The sequence below is a fragment of the Hypanus sabinus genome, chromosome 24 (genome assembly GCF_030144855.1).
Source record: "Hypanus sabinus isolate sHypSab1 chromosome 24, sHypSab1.hap1, whole genome shotgun sequence".
Lineage (NCBI taxonomy): Eukaryota > Metazoa > Chordata > Chondrichthyes > Myliobatiformes > Dasyatidae > Hypanus > Hypanus sabinus.
Genome location: NC_082729.1, coordinates 37846620 through 37864527, shown reverse-complemented (window position 1 = coordinate 37864527; position 17908 = coordinate 37846620).

Genomic DNA, 17908 nt, shown 5'->3' with positions numbered 1-17908 from the left:
TGTCGATGACTGTAGAGATGGTGAGGGGGTTGTCGATGATGTAGAGATGGTGAGGGGTTGTCGATGATGTACAGACGGTGAGCGGTTATCGATAATGTACAGATGGTGAGGTGGTTGTCGATGACTGTAGAGATGTTGAGGGGTTGTCGATGACTGTAGAGATGGTGAGGGGTTGTCGATGATGTACAGATGGTGAGGGGTTGCCGATGACTGTAGAGATAGTGAGGAGTTGTCGATGACTGTAGAGATGGTGAGGGGGTTGTCGATGATGTAAAGATGGTGAGGGGTTGTCGATGATGTACAGACGGTGAGGGGTTATCGATGATGTACAGATGGTGAGGGGGTTGTCGATGACTGTAGAGACGTTGAGGGGTTGTCGATGATGTACAAATGGTGAGGGGTTGTCGATGACTGTAGAGATGGTGAGGGGTTGTCGATGATGTACATACGGTGAGGGGTTGTCGACGACTGTAGAGATGGTGAGGGGTTGTCGATGATGTACAGATGGTGAGGGGGTTGTCGATGACTGTAGAGACGGTGAGGGGTTGTCGATGACTGTAGAGATGGTGAGGAGTTGTCGATGACTGTAGAGACGGTGAGGGGTTGTCGATGATGTACAGACGGTGAGGGGTTGTCGATGATGTACAGACGGTGAGGGGTTGTCGATGACTGTAGAGATGATGAGAAGTTGTCGATGACTGTAGAGAGGGTGAGGGGTTGTCGATGATGTACAGACGGTGAGGGGTTGTCGATGATGTACAGACGGTGAGGGGTTGTCGATGACTGTAGAGTTGGTGAGGGGGTTGTCGATGACTGTACAGACGGTGAGGGGTTGTCAATAATGTACAGATGGTGAGGGGGTTGTCGATGATGTACAGATGGTGAGGGGTTGTCGATGATGTACAGATGGTGAGGGGGTTGTCGATGACTGTAGAGACGGTGAGGGGTTGTCAATAACTGTACAGACGGTGAGGGGTTGACGATGACTGTAGAGATGGTGAGGGGTTGTCGATGATGTACAGACGGTGAGGGGTTGTCGATGATGTACAGATGGTGAGGGGGTTGTCGATGATGTACAGTCAGTGAAGGGTTGTCGATGACTGTAGAGATGGTGAGGGGGTTGTCGATGATGTAGAGATGGTGAGGGGTTGTCGATGATGTACAGACGGTGAGGGGTTATCGATGATGTACAGATGGTGAGGGGGTTGTTGATGACTGTAGAGATGGTGAGGGGTTGTCTATGATGTACAGATGGTGAGGGGTTGTCGATGACTGTAGAGACGGTGAGGGGGTTGTCGATGACTGTAGAGATGGTGAGGAGTTGTCGATGATGTACAGACTGTGAGGGGTTGTCGATGACTGTAGAGATGGTGAGGTGTTGTCGATGATGTACAGATGGTGAGGTGTTGTCGATAATGTACAGATGGTGAGGGGTTGTCGAGGATGTACAGATGGTGAGGGGTTTGTCAATGATATACAGACGGTGAAGGGTTGTCTGACTGTAGAGATGGTGAGGGGGTTGTCGATGTTGTAGAGATGGTGAGGGGTTGTCGATGATGTACAGACGGTGAGGGGTTATCGATGATGTACAGATGGTGAGGGGGTTGTCGATGACTGTAGAGACGGTGAGGGGGTTGTCGATGATGTAGAGATGGTGAGGGGTTGTCAATGATGTACAGACGGTGAGGGGTTGTCGATGATGTACAGATGGTGAGGGGGTTGTCGATGACTGTAGAGACGTTGAGGGGTTGTCGATGATGTACAGATGGTGAGGGGGTTGTCGATGACTGTAGAGACGTTGAGGGGTTGTCGATGATATACAAATGGTGAGGGGTTGTCGATGACTGTAGAGACGGTGAGGCGTTGTCGATGATGTACAGACAGTGAGGGATTGTCGATGACTTTAGAGATGGTGAGCGGGTTGTCGATGATGTACAGACGGTGGGGGTTGTCGATGATGTACAGACGGTGAGGGGTTGTCGATAATGTACAGACGGTGAGGGGTTGTCGATGATGTACAGATGGTGAGGGGGTTGTCGATGATGTACAGACAGTGAATGGTTGTCGATGACTGTAGAGATGGTGAGGGGGTTGTCGATGATGTAGAGATGGTGAGGGGTTATCGATGATGTACAGATGGTGAGGGGTTGTCGATGACTGTAGAGACGGTGAGGAGTTGTCGATGATATACAGACGGTGAGGGGTTGTCGATGACTGTAGAGACGTTGAGGGGTTGTCGATGATGTACACATGGTGAGGGGTTGTCGATGACTGTAGAGATGGTGAGGGGTTGTCGATGATGTACAGACGGTGAGGGGTTGTCGATGATGTACAGACGGTGAGGGGTTGTCGACGACTGTAGAGATGGTGAGGGGTTGTCGATGATGTACAGACGGTGAGGGTGTTGTCGATGACTGTAGAGACGGTGAGGTGTTGTCGATGACTGTACAGACGGTGAGGAGTTGTCGATGATGTACAGACGGTGAGGGGGTTGTCGATGACTGTAGAGACGGTGAGGAGTTGTCGATGACTGTGGAGATGGTGAGGGGTTGTCGATGATGTACAGATGGTGAGGGGTTGTCGATGACTGTAGAGACGGTGAGGGGTTGTCGATGATGTACAGACGGTGAGGGGTTGTCGATGACTGTAGAGATGGTGAGGTGTTGTCGATGATGTACAGATGGTGAGGGGTTGTCGATAATGTACAAATGGTGAGGGGTTGTCGATGATGTACAGATGGTGAGGGGTTTGTCAATGATATACAGACGGTGAAGGGTTGTCGATGACTGTAGAGATGGTGAGGGGGTTGTCGATGATGTAGAGATGGTGAGGGGTTGTCGATGATTTACAGATGGTGAGGGGTTGTCGATGATGTACAGATGGTGATGGGGATGTCGATGACTGTAGAGACGGTGAGGGGGTTGTCGATGATGTAGAGATGGTGAGGGGTTGTCGATGATGTACAGTCGGTGAGGGGTTATCGATGATGTACAGATGGTGAGGGGGTTGTCGATGACTGTAGAGAAGTTGAGGGGTTGTCGATGATGTACAAATGGTGAGGGTTGTCGATGACTGTAGAGACGGTGAGGGGTTGTCGATGATCTACAGACAGTGAGGGGTTGTCGATGACTTTAGAGATGGTGAGCGGGTTGTCGATGATGTACAGACGGTGGGGGTTGTCGATGATGTACAGACGGTGAGGGGTTGTCGATAAAGTACAGACGGTGAGGGGTTGTCGATGATGTACAGATGGTGAGGGGGTTGTCGATGATGTATAGACAGTGAATGGTTGTCGATGACTGTAGAGATGGTGAGGGGGTTGTCGATGATGTAGAGATGGTGAGGGGTTGTCGATGATGTACAGATGGTGAGGGGTTGTCGATGATGTACAGATGGTGATGGGGTTGTCGATGACTGTAGAGACGGTGAGGAGTTGTCGATGATATACAGACGGTGAGGGGTTGTCGATGACTGTAGAGACGTTGAGGGGTTGTCGATGATGTACAAATGGTGAGGGGTTGTCGATGACTGTAGAGATGGTGAGGGGTTGTCGATGATGTACAGACGGTGAGGGGTTGTCGACGACTGTAGAGATGGTGAGGGGTTGTCGATGATGTACAGACGGTGAGGGTGTTGTCGATGACTGTAGAGACGGTGAGGGGTTGTCGATGACTGTACAGACGGTGAGGGGTTGTCGATGATGTACAGACGGTGAGGGGGTTGTCGATGACTGTAGAGACGGTGAGGAGTTGTCGATGACTGTAGAGATGGTGAGGGGTTGTCGATGATGTACAGACGGTGAGGGGTTGTCGATGACTGTAGAGATGGTGAGGGGTTGTCGATGATGTACAGACGGTGAGGGGTTGTCGATGACTGTAGAGATGGTGAGGTGTTGTCGATGATGTACAGACGGTGAGGGGTTGTCGATAATGTACAGACGGTGAGGGGTTGTCGATGATGTAGAGATGGTGAGGGGTTTGTCAATGATATACAGACGGTGAAGGGTTGTCGATGACTGTAGAGATGGTGAGGGGGTTGTCGATGATGTAGAGATGGTGAGGGGTTGTCGATGATGTACAGATGGTGAGGGGTTGTCGATGATGTACAGATGGTGATGGGGTTGTCGATGAATGTAGAGACGGTGAGGGGGTTGTCGATGATGTAGAGATGGTGAGGGGTTATCGATGATGTACAGATGGTGAGGGGGTTGTCGACTGTAGAGAAGTTGAGGGGTTGTCGATGATGTACAAATGGTGAGGGTTGTTGATGACTGTAGAGACGGTGAGGGGTTGTCGATGATCTACAGACAGTGAGGGGTTGTCGATGACTTTAGAGATGGTGAGCGGGTTGTCGATGATGTACAGACGGTGGGGGTTGTCGATGATGTACAGACGGTGAGGGGTTGTCGACGACTGTAGAGATGGTGAGGTGTTGTCGATGATGTACAGACGGTGAGGGTGTTGTCGATGACTGTAGAGACGGTGAGGTGTTGTCGATGACTGTACAGACGGTGAGGAGTTGTCGATGATGTACAGACGGTGAGGGGGTTGTCGATGACTGTAGAGACGGTGAGGAGTTGTCGATGACTGTGGAGATGGTGAGGGGTTGTCGATGATGTACAGATGGTGAGGGGTTGTCGATGACTGTAGAGATGGTGAGGGGTTGTCGATGATGTACAGACGGTGAGGGGTTGTCGATGACTGTAGAGATGGTGAGGTGTTGTCGATGATGTACAGATGGTGAGGGGTTGTCGATAATGTACAAATGGTGAGGGGTTGTCGATGATGTACAGATGGTGAGGGGTTTGTCAATGATATACAGACGGTGAAGGGTTGTCGATGACTGTAGAGATGGTGAGGGGGTTGTCGATGATGTAGAGATGGTGAGGGTTTGTCGATGATTTACAGATGGTGAGGGGTTGTCGATGATGTACAGATGGTGATGGGGTTGTCGATGACTGTAGAGACGGTGAGGGGGTTGTCGATGATGTAGAGATGGTGAGGGGTTGTCGATGATGTACAGTCGGTGAGGGGTTATCGATGATGTACAGATGGTGAGGGGGTTGTCGATGACTGTAGAGAAGTTGAGGGGTTGTCGATGATGTACAAATGGTGAGGGTTGTCGATGACTGTAGAGACGGTGAGGGGTTGTCGATGATCTACAGACAGTGAGGGGTTGTCGATGACTTTAGAGATGGTGAGTGGGTTGTCGATGATGTACAGACGGTGGGGGTTGTCGATGATGTACAGACGGTGAGGGGTTGTCGATAAAGTACAGACGGTGAGGGGTTGTCGATGATGTACAGATGGTGAGGGGGTTGTCGATGATGTACAGACAGTGAAGGGTTGTCGATGACTGTAGAGATGGTGAGGGGGTTGTCGATGATGTAGAGTTGGTGAGGGGTTGTCGATGATGTACAGATGGTGAGGGGTTGTCGATGATGTACAGATGGTGATGGGGTTGTCGATGACTGTAGAGACGGTGAGGGGGTTGTCGATGATGTAGAGATGGTGACGGGTTGTCGATGATGTACAGTCGGTGAGGGGTTATCGATGATGTACAGATGGTGAGGGGGTTGTCGATGACTGTAGAGAAGTTGAGGGGTTGTCGATGATGTACAAATGGTGAGGGTTGTCGATGACTGTAGAGACGGTGAGGGGTTGTCGATGATCTACAGACAGTGAGGGGTTGTCGATGACTTTAGTGATGGTGAGCGGGTTGTCGATGATGTACAGACGGTGGGGGTTGTCGATGATGTACAGAAGGTGAGGGGTTGTCGATAAAGTACAGACGGTGAGGGGTTGTCGATGATGTACAGATGGTGAGGGGGTTGTCGATGATGTACAGACAGTGAAGGGTTGTCGATGACTGTAGAGATGGTGAGGGGGTTGTCGATGATGTAGAGATGGTGAGGGGTTGTCGATGATGTACAGACGGTGAGGGGTTATCGATGATGTACAGATGGTGAGGTGGTTGTCGATGACTGTAGAGACGTTGAGGGGTTGTCGATGACTGTAGAGATGGTGAGGGGTTGTCGATGATTTACAGATGGTGAGGGGTTGCCGATGACTGTAGGGATGGTGAGGAGTTGACGATGACTGTAGAGATGGTGAGGGGGTTGTCGATGATGTAGAGATGGTGAGGGGCTGTCGATGATGTACAGACGGTGAGGGGTTATCGATGATGTACAGATGGTGAGGGGGTTGTCGATGATGTAGAGACGTTGAGGGGTTGTCGATGATGTACAAATGGTGAGGGGTTGTCGATGACTGTAGAGATGGTGAGGGGTTGTCGATGATGTACATACGGTGAGGGGTTGTCGACGACTGTAGAGATGGTGAGGGGTCGATGATGTACAGACGGTGAGGGGGTTGTCCATGACTGTAGAGACGGTGAGGGGGTGTCGATGACTGTAGAGATGGTGAGGGGTTGTCGATGATGTACAGATGGTGAGGGGTTGTCGATGACTGTAGAGATGGTGAGGGGTTGTCGATGATGTACAGACGGTGAGGGGTTGTCGATGACTGTAGAGATGGTGAGGGGTTGTCGATGATGTACAGACGGTGAGGGGTTGTCGATGACTGTACAGACGGTGAGGGGTTGTCGATGATGTACAGACGGTGAGGGGTTGTCGATGACTGTACAGACGGTGAGGGGTTGTCTATGATGAGCAGACGGTGAGGGGTTGTCGATGATGTACAGACGGTGAGGGGTTGTCGATGACTGTACAGACGGTGAGAGGTTGTCAATGATGTACAGACGGTGAGGGGTTGTCGATGACTGTACAGATGGTGAGGGGTTGTCGATGACTGTAGAGTCGGTGAGGGGTTGTCGATGATGTACAGACGGTGAGGGGTTGTCGATAATATACAGATGGTGAGGGGTTGTCGATGACTGTAGAGATGGTGAGGGGTTGTCGATGACTGTAGAGACGGTCAGGGGTTGTCGATGATGTACAGACGGTGAGGGGTTGTCGATGACTGTAGAGATGGTGAGAAGTTGTCAATGACTGTAGAGACGGTGAGGGGTTGTCGATGATGTACAGACGGTGAGGGGGTTGTCGATGATGGAGAGATGGTGAGGGGTTGTCGATGATGTACAGTCGGTGAGGGGTTATCGATGATGTACAGATGGTGAGGGCGTTGTCGATGACTGTAGAGAAGTTGAGGGGTTGTCGATGATGTACAAATGGTGAGGGTTGTCGATGACTGTAGAGACGGTGAGGGGTTGTCGATGATCTACAGACAGTGAGGGGTTGTCGATGACTTTAGAGATGGTGAGCGGGTTGTCGATGATGTACAGACGGTGGGGGTTGTCGATGATGTACAGACGGTGAGGGGTTGTCGATAAAGTACAGACGGTGAGGGGTTGTCGATGATGTACAGATGGTGAGGGGGTTGTCGATGATGTACAGACAGTGAAGGGTTGTCGATGACTGTAGAGATGGTGAGGGGGTTGTCGATGATGTAGAGATGGTGAGGGGTTGTTGATGATGTACAGACGGTGAGGGGTTATCGATGATGTACAGATGGTGAGGGGTTGTCGATGACTGTAGAGATGGTGAGGGGTTGTCGATGATGTACCGACGGTGAGGGGTTGTCGATGATGTACAGATTGTGAGGGGGTTGTCGATGATGTACAGACAGTGAAGGGTTGTCGATGACTGTAGAGATGGTGAGGGGTTGTCGATGATGTACAGACGGTGAGGGGGTTGTCAATGACTGTAGAGACGGTGAGGGGGTTGTCGATGATGTAGAGATGGTGAGGGGTTGTCGATGATGTACAGTCGGTGAGGGGTTATCGATGATGTACAGATGGTGAGGGGGTTGTCGATGACTGTAGAGAAGTTGAGGGGTTGTCGATGATGTACAAATGGTGAGGGTTGTCGATGACTGTAGAGACGGTGAGGGGTTGTCGATGATCTACAGACAGTGAGGGGTTGTCGATGACTTTAGAGATGGTGAGCGGGTTGTCGATGATGTACAGACGGTGGGGGTTGTCGATGATGTACAGACGGTGAGGGGTTGTCGATAAAGTACAGACGGTGAGGGGTTGTCGATGATGTACAGATGGTGAGGGGGTTGTCGATGATGTACAGACAGTGAAGGGTTGTCGATGACTGTAGAGATGGTGAGGGGGTTGTCGATGATGTAGAGATGGTGAGGGGTTGTCGATGATGTACAGATGGTGAGGGGTTGTCGATGATGTACAGATGGTGATGGGGTTGTCAATGACTGTAGAGACGGTGAGGAGTTGTCGATGATATACAGACGGTGAGGGGTTGTCGATGACTGTAGAGACGTTGAGGGGTTGTCGATGATTTACAAATGGTGAGGGGTTGTCGATGACTGTAGAGATGGTGAGGGGTTGTCGATGATGTACAGACGGTGAGGGGTTGTCGACGACTGTAGAGATGGTGAGGGGTTGTCGATGATGTACAGACGGTGAGGGTGTTGTCGATGACTGTAGAGACGGTGAGGGGTTGTCGATGACTGTACAGACGGTGAGGGGTTGTCGATGATGTACAGACGGTGAGGGGGTTGTCGATGACTGTAGAGACGGTGAGGAGTTGTCGATGACTGTAGAGATGGTGAGGGGTTGTCGATGATGTACAGATGGTGAGGGATTGTCGATGACTGTAGAGATGGTGAGGGGTTGTCGATGATGTACAGACGGTGAGGGGTTGTCGATGACTGTAGAGATGGTGAGGTGTTGTCGATGATGTACAGATGGTGAGGGGTTGTCGATAATGTACAGATGGTGAGGGGTTGTCGATGATGTACAGATGGTGAGGGGTTTGTCAATGATATACAGACGGTGAAGGGTTGTCGATGACTGTAGAGATGGTGAGGGGGTTGTCGATGATGTAGAGATGGTGAGGGGTTGTCGATGATGTACAGATGGTGAGGGGTTGTCGATGATGTACAGATGGTGATGGGGTTGTCGATGACTGTAGAGACGGTGAGGGGGTTGTCGATGATGTAGAGATGGTGAGGGGTTGTCGATGATGTACAGTCGGTGAGGGGTTATCGATGATGTACAGATGGTGAGGGGGTTGTCGATGACTGTAGAGAAGTTGAGGGGTTGTCGATGATGTACAAATGGTGAGGGTTGTCGATGACTGTAGAGACGGTGAGGGGTTGTCGATGATCTACAGACAGTGAGGGGTTGTCGATGACATTAGAGATGGTGAGGGGTTGTCGATGATCTACAGACAGTGAGGGGTTGTCGATGACTTTAGAGATGGTGAGCGGGTTGTCGATGATGTACAGACGGTGGGGGTTGTCGATGATGTACAGACGGTGAGGGGTTGTCGATAAAGTACAGACGGTGAGGGGTTGTCGATGATGTACAGATGGTGAGGGGGTTGTCGATGATGTACAGACAGTGAAGGGTTGTCGATGATGTAGAGATGGTGAGGGGTTGTTGATGATGTACAGACGGTGAGGGGTTATCGATGATGTACAGATGGTGAGGGGTTGTCGATGACTGTAGAGATGGTGAGGGGTTGTCGATGATGTACCGACGGTGAGGGGTTGTCGATGATGTACAGATTGTGAGGGGGTTGTCGATGATGTACAGACAGTGAAGGGTTGTCGATGACTGTAGAGATGGTGAGGGGTTGTCGATGATGTACAGACGGTGAGGGGGTTGTCAATGACTGTAGAGACGGTGAGGGGGTTGTCGATGATGTAGAGATGGTGAGGGGTTGTCGATGATGTACAGTCGGTGAGGGGTTATCGATGATGTACAGATGGTGAGGGGGTTGTCGATGACTGTAGAGAAGTTGAGGGGTTGTCGATGATGTACAAATGGTGAGGGTTGTCGATGACTGTAGAGACGGTGAGGGGTTGTCGATGATCTACAGACAGTGAGGGGTTGTCGATGACTTTAGAGATGGTGAGCGGGTTGTCGATGATGTACAGACGGTGGGGGTTGTCGATGATGTACAGACGGTGAGGGGTTGTCGATAAAGTACAGACGGTGAGGGGTTGTCGATGATGTACAGATGGTGAGGGGGTTGTCGATGATGTACAGACAGTGAAGGGTTGTCGATGACTGTAGAGATGGTGAGGGGGTTGTCGATGATGTAGAGATGGTGAGGGGTTGTCGATGATGTACAGATGGTGAGGGGTTGTCGATGATGTACAGATGGTGATGGGGTTGTCAATGACTGTAGAGACGGTGAGGAGTTGTCGATGATATACAGACGGTGAGGGGTTGTCGATGACTGTAGAGACGTTGAGGGGTTGTCGATGATTTACAAATGGTGAGGGGTTGTCGATGACTGTAGAGATGGTGAGGGGTTGTCGATGATGTACAGACGGTGAGGGGTTGTCGACGACTGTAGAGATGGTGAGGGGTTGTCGATGATGTACAGACGGTGAGGGTGTTGTCGATGACTGTAGAGACGGTGAGGGGTTGTCGATGACTGTACAGACGGTGAGGGGTTGTCGATGATGTACAGACGGTGAGGGGGTTGTCGATGACTGTAGAGACGGTGAGGAGTTGTCGATGACTGTAGAGATGGTGAGGGGTTGTCGATGATGTACAGATGGTGAGGGATTGTCGATGACTGTAGAGATGGTGAGGGGTTGTCGATGATGTACAGACGGTGAGGGGTTGTCGATGACTGTAGAGATGGTGAGGTGTTGTCGATGATGTACAGATGGTGAGGGGTTGTCGATAATGTACAGATGGTGAGGGGTTGTCGATGATGTACAGATGGTGAGGGGTTTGTCAATGATATACAGACGGTGAAGGGTTGTCGATGACTGTAGAGATGGTGAGGGGGTTGTCGATGATGTAGAGATGGTGAGGGGTTGTCGATGATGTACAGATGGTGAGGGGTTGTCGATGATGTACAGATGGTGATGGGGTTGTCGATGACTGTAGAGACGGTGAGGGGGTTGTCGATGATGTAGAGATGGTGAGGGGTTGTCGATGATGTACAGTCGGTGAGGGGTTATCGATGATGTACAGATGGTGAGGGGGTTGTCGATGACTGTAGAGAAGTTGAGGGGTTGTCGATGATGTACAAATGGTGAGGGTTGTCGATGACTGTAGAGACGGTGAGGGGTTGTCGATGATCTACAGACAGTGAGGGGTTGTCGATGACATTAGAGATGGTGAGCGGGTTGTCGATGATGTACAGACGGTGGGGGTTGTCGATGATGTACAGACGGTGAGGGGTTGTCGATAAAGTACAGACGGTGAAGGGTTGTCGATGATGTACAGATGGTGAGGGGGTTGTCGATGATGTACAGACAGTGAAGGGTTGTCGATGACTGTAGAGATGGTGAGGGGGTTGTCGATGATGTAGAGATGGTGAGGGGTTGTCGATGATGTACAGATGGTGAGGGGTTGTCGATGATGTACAGATGGTGATGGGGTTGTCGATGACTGTAGAGACGGTGAGGGGGTTGTCGATGATGTAGAGATGGTGACGGGTTGTCGATGATGTACAGTCGGTGAGGGGTTATCGATGATGTACAGATGGTGAGGGGGTTGTCGATGACTGTAGAGAAGTTGAGGGGTTGTCGATGATGTACAAATGGTGAGGGTTGTCGATGACTGTAGAGACGGTGAGGGGTTGTCGATGATCTACAGACAGTGAGGGGTTGTCGATGACTTTAGTGATGGTGAGCGGGTTGTCGATGATGTACAGACGGTGGGGGTTGTCGATGATGTACAGACGGTGAGGGGTTGTCGATAAAGGACAGACGGTGAGGGGTTGTCGATGATGTACAGATGGTGAGGGGGTTGTCGATGATGTACAGACAGTGAAGGGTTGTCGATGACTGTAGAGATGGTGAGGGGGTTGTCGATGATGTAGAGATGGTGAGGGGTTGTCGATGATGTACAGACGGTGAGGGGTTATCGATGATGTACAGATGGTGAGGTGGTTGTCGATGACTGTAGAGACGTTGAGGGGTTGTCGATGACTGTAGAGATGGTGAGGGGTTGTCGATGATGTACAGATGGTGAGGGGTTGCCGATGACTAGGGATGGTGAGGAGTTGACGATGACTGCAGAGATGGTGAGGGGGTTGTCGATGATGTAGAGATGGTGAGGGGCTGTCGATGATGTACAGACGGTGAGGGGTTATCGATGATGTACAGATGGTGAGGGGGTTGTCGATGATGTAGAGACGTTGAGGGGTTGTCGATGATGTACAAATGGTGAGGGGTTGTCGATGACTGTAGAGATGGTGAGGGGTTGTCGATGATGTACATACGGTGAGGGGTTGTCGACGACTGTAGAGATGGTGAGGGGTCGATGATGTACAGACGGTGAGGGGGTTGTCGATGACTGTAGAGACGGTGAGGGGGTGTCGATGACTGTAGAGATGGTGAGGGGTTGTCGATGATGTACAGATGGTGAGGGGTTGTCGATGACTGTAGAGATGGTGAGGGGTTGTCGATGATGTACAGACGGTGAGGGGTTGTCGATGACTGTAGAGATGGTGAGGGGTTGTCGATGATGTACAGACGGTGAGGGGTTGTCGATGACTGTACAGACGGTGAGGGGTTGTCGATGATGTACAGACGGTGAGGGGTTGTCGATGACTGTACAGACGGTGAGGGGTTGTCTATGATGAGCAGACGGTGAGGGGTTGTCGAAGATGTACAGACGGTGAGGGGTTGTCGATGACTGTACAGACGGTGAGAGGTTGTCAATGATGTACAGACGGTGAGGGGTTGTCGATGACTGTACAGATGGTGAGGGGTTGTCGATGACTGTAGAGTCGGTGAGGGGTTGTCGATGATGTACAGACGGTGAGGGGTTGTCGATAATATACAGATGGTGAGGGGTTGTCGATGACTGTAGAGATGGTGAGGGGTTGTCGATGACTGTAGAGACGGTGAGGGGTTGTCGATGGTGTACAGACGGTGAGGGGTTGTCGATGACTGTAGAGATGGTGAGAAGTTGTCAATGACTGTAGAGACGGTGAGGGGTTGTCGATGATGTACAGACGGTGAGGGGGTTGTCGATGATGGAGAGATGGTGAGGGGTTGTCGATGATGTACAGTCGGTGAGGGGTTATCGATGATGTACAGATGGTGAGGGGGTTGTCGATGACTGTAGAGAAGTTGAGGGGTTGTCGATGATGTACAAATGGTGAGGGTTGTCGATGACTGTAGAGACGGTGAGGGGTTGTCGATGATCTACAGACAGTGAGGGGTTGTCGATGACTTTAGAGATGGTGAGCGGGTTGTCGATGATGTACAGACGGTGGGGGTTGTCGATGATGTACAGACGGTGAGGGGTTGTCGATAAAGTACAGACGGTGAGGGGTTGTCGATGATGTACAGATGGTGAGGGGGTTGTCGATGATGTACAGACAGTGAAGGGTTGTCGATGACTGTAGAGATGGTGAGGGGGTTGTCTATGATGTAGAGATGGTGAGGGGTTGTCGATGATGTACAGACGGTGAGGGGTTATCGATGATGTACAGATGGTGAGGTGGTTGTCGATGACTGTAGAGACGTTGAGGGGTTGTCGATGACTGTAGAGATGGTGAGGGGTTGTCGATGATGTACAGATGGTGAGGGGTTGCCGATGACTGTAGGGATGGTGAGGGGTTGCCGATGACTGTAGAGGTGGTGAGGGGGTTGTCGATGACTGTAGAGACGGTGAGGGGTTGTCAATAATGTACAGATGGTGAGGGGGTTGTCGATGATGTACAGATGGTGAGGGGTTGTCGATGATGTACAGATGGTGAGGGGGTTGTCGATGATGTAGAGATGGTGAGGTGTTGTCGATGATGTACAGTCGGTGAGGGGTTATCGATGATGTACAGATGGTGAGGGGGTTGTCGATGACTGTAGAGAAGTTGAGGGGTTGTCGATGATGTACAAATGGTGAGGGTTGTCGATGACTGTAGAGACGGTGAGGGGTTGTCGATGATCTACAGACAGTGAGGGGTTGTCGATGACTTTAGAGATGGTGAGCGGGTTGTCGATGATGTACAGACGGTGGGTGTTGTCGATGATGTACAGACGGTGAGGGGTTGTCGATAAAGTACAGACGGTGAGGGGTTGTCGATGATGTATAGACAGTGAGGGGTTGTCGATGACTGCAGAGATGGTGAGGGGGTTGTCGATGATGTAGAGATGGTGAGGGGTTGTCGATGATGTACAGACGGTGAGGGGTTATCGATGATGTACAGATGGTGAGGTGGTTGTCGATGACTGTAGAGACGTTGAGGGGCTGTCGATGACTGTAGAGATGGTGAGGGGTTGTCGATGATGTACAGATGGTGAGGGGTTGCCGATGACTGTAGGGATGGTGAGGAGTTGTCGATGACTGTAGAGATGGTGAGGGGGTTGTCGATGATGTAGAGATGGTGAGGGGTTGTCGATGATGTACAGATGGTGAGGGGTTATCGATGATGTACAGATGGTGAGGGGGTTGTCGATGACTGTAGAGACGTTGAGGGGTTGTCGATGATGTACAAATGGTGAGGGGTTGTCGATGACTGTAGAGATGGTGAGGGGTTGTCGATGATGTACATATGGTGAGGGGTTGTCGACGACTGTAGAGATGGTGAGGGGTTGTCGATGATGTACAGACGGTGAGGGGGTTGTCGATGACTGTAGAGACGGTGAGGGGTTGTCGATGACTGTAGAGATGCTGAGGGGTTGTCGATGATGTACAAATGGTGAGGGGTTGTCGATGATGTACAGACGGTGAGGGGTTGTCGATGACTGTAGAGATGGTGAGGGGTTGTCGATGATGTACAGACGGTGAGGGGTTGTCGATGACTGTACAGACGGTGAGGGGTTGTCGATGATGTACAGTCGGTGAGGGTTTGTCGATGACTGTACAGACGGTGAGGGGTTGTCTATGATGAACAGACGGTGAGGGGTTGTCGATGATGTACAGACGGTGAGGGGTTGTCGATGACTGTACAGACGGTGAGAGGTTGTCAATGATGTACAGACGGTGAGGGGTTGTCGATGACTGTACAGATGGTGAGGGGTTGTCGATGACTGTAGAGTCGGTGAGGGGTTGTCGATGATGTACAGACGGTGAGGGTTTGTCGATAATATACAGATGGTGAGGGGTTGTCGATGACTGTAGAGATGGTGAGGGGTTGTCGATGACTGTAGAGACGGTGAGGGGTTGTCGATGATGTACAGACGGTGAGGGGTTGTCGATGACTGTAGAGATGGTGAGAAGTTGTCAATGACTGTAGAGACGGTGAGGGGTTGTCGATGATGTACAGACGGTGAGGGGTTGTCGATGATGTACAGACGGTGAGGGGTTGTCGATGACTGTAGAGGTAGTGAGGGAGTTGTCGATGACTGTAGAGACGGTCAGGGGTTGTCAATAATGTACAGATGGTGAGCGGGTTGTCGATGATGTACAGATGGTGAGGGGGTTGTTGATGACTGTAGAGATGGTGAGGGATTGTCGATGATGCACAGATGGTGAGGGGTTGTCGATGACTGTAGAGATGGTGAGGAGTTGTCGATGATGTACAGACGGTGAGGGGTTGTCGATGACTGTAGAGATGGTGAGGTGTTGTCGATGATGTACAGATGCTGAGGTGTTGTCGATAATGTACAGATGGTGAGGGGTTGTCGAGGATGTACAGATGGTGAGGGGTTTGTCAATGATATACAGACGGTGAAGGGTTGTCGATGACTGTAGAGATGGTGAGGGGGTTGTCGATGATGTAGAGATGGTGAGGGTTTGTCGATGATGTACAGACGGTGAGGGGTTATCGATGATGTACAGATGGTGAGGGGGTTGTCGATGACTGTAGAGACGGTGAGGGTGTTGTCGATGATGTAGAGATGGTGAGGGGTTGTCGATGATGTACAGACGGTGAGGGGTTGTCGATGATGTACAGATGGTGATGGGGTTGTCGATGACTGTAGAGACGTTTAGGGGTTGTCGATGATGTACAAATGGTGAGGGGTTGTCGATGACTGTAGAGACGGTGAGGGGTTGTCGATGATGTACAGACAGTGAGGGGTTGTCGATGACTTTAGAGATGGTGAGCGGGTTGTCGATGATGTACAGACGGTGGGGGTTGTCGATGATGTACAGACGGTGAGGGGTTGTCGATAATGTACAGACGGTGAGGGGTTGTCGATGATGTACAGATGGTGAGGGGGTTGTCGATGATGTACAGACAGTGTAGGGTTGTCGATGACTGTAGAGATGGTGAGGGGGTTGTCGATGATGTAGAGATGGTGAGGGGTTGTCGATGATGTACAGACGGTGAGGGATTATCGATGATGTACAGATGGTGAGGGGGTTGTCGATGACTGTAGAGACGTTGAGGGGTTGTCGATGACTGTAGAGATGGTGAGGGGTTGTCGATGATGTACAGATGGTGAGGGGTTGTCGATGATTGTAGAGATGGTGAGGAGTTGTCGATGATATACAGACGGTGAGGGGTTGTCGATGATTGTAGAGATGGTGAGGGGTTGTCGATGATATACAGATGGTGAGGGGTTGTCGATGTTGTACAGATGGTGAGGGGTTTGTCGATGATATACAGACGGTGAAGGGTTGTCGATGACTGTAGAGATGGTGAGGAGGTTGTTGATGATGTAGAGATGGAGAGGGGTTGTCGATGATGTACAGACGGTGAGGGGTTATCGATGATGTACAGATGCTGAGGGGGTTGTCGATGACTGTAGAGACGGTGAGGGGGTTGTCGATGATGTCGAAATGGTGAGGGGTTGTCGATGATGTATAGATGGTGAGGGGTTACCGATGATGTACAGATGGTGAGGGGGTTGTCGATGACTATAGAGAGATTGAGGGGTTGTTGATTACTGTAGAGATGGTGAGGGATTGTCGATGGTGTACAGATGGTGAGGGGTTGTCGATGACTGTAGAGATGGTGAGGGGTTGTCGATGATGTACAGACAGTGAAGGGTTGTCGATGACTGTAGAGATGGTGAGGGGGTTGTCGATGATGTAGAGATGGTGAGGGGTTGTCGATGATCTAGAGACGGTGAGGTGTTGTCGACGACTGTAGCGATGGTGAGGGGTTGTCAATGACTGTACAGACGGTGAGGGGTTGTCGATGATTGTAGAGTCGGTGAGGGGTTGTCGATGATGTACAGATGGTGAGGGGTTGTCGAAGATGTACAGACGGTGAGGGGTTGTCGAAGACTCTAGAGACGGTGAGGGGTTGTCGATGATATACAGACGGTGAGGGGTTCTCGATGATGTACGGACGGTGAGGGGTTGTCGATGACTGTACGGACGGTGAGGGGTTGTCGATGATGTACAGACGGGGAGGGGTTGTCGATGACTGTACAGACGGTGAGGGGTTGTCGATGATGTACAGACGGTGAGGGGTTGTTGATGATCTACAGATGGTGAGGGGTTGTCGATGCCTGTAGAGACAGTGATGGGTTGTCGATGATGTACAGACAGTGAGGGGTTGTCGATGACTGTAGAGATGGTGAGGGGTTGTCGATAATGTACAGACGGTGAGGGGTTATCGATGACTGTACAGACGGTGAGGGGTTGTCGATGACTGTAGGGACTGTGAGGGGTTCTCGATGATGTATAGACGGTGAGGGGTTCTCGATGATGTACAGACGGTGAGGCGTTGTTGATGATGTTCAGTCGGTGAGGGGTTATCGATGACTGTACAGACGGTGAGGGGTTGTCGAAGACTCTAGAGACGGTGAGGGGTTGTCGATGATATACAGACGGTGAGGGGTTGTCGATGATGTACAGATGGTGAGGGGTTGTCGATGACTGTACAGACGGTGAGGGGTTGTCGATGATGTACAGACGGTGAGTGGTTGTTGATGATCTACAGATGGTGAGGGGTTGTCGATGACTGTAGAGACAGTGAGGGGTTGTCGATGATGTACAGACAGTGAGGGGTTGTCGATGACTGTAGAGATGGTGAGGGGTTGTCGAT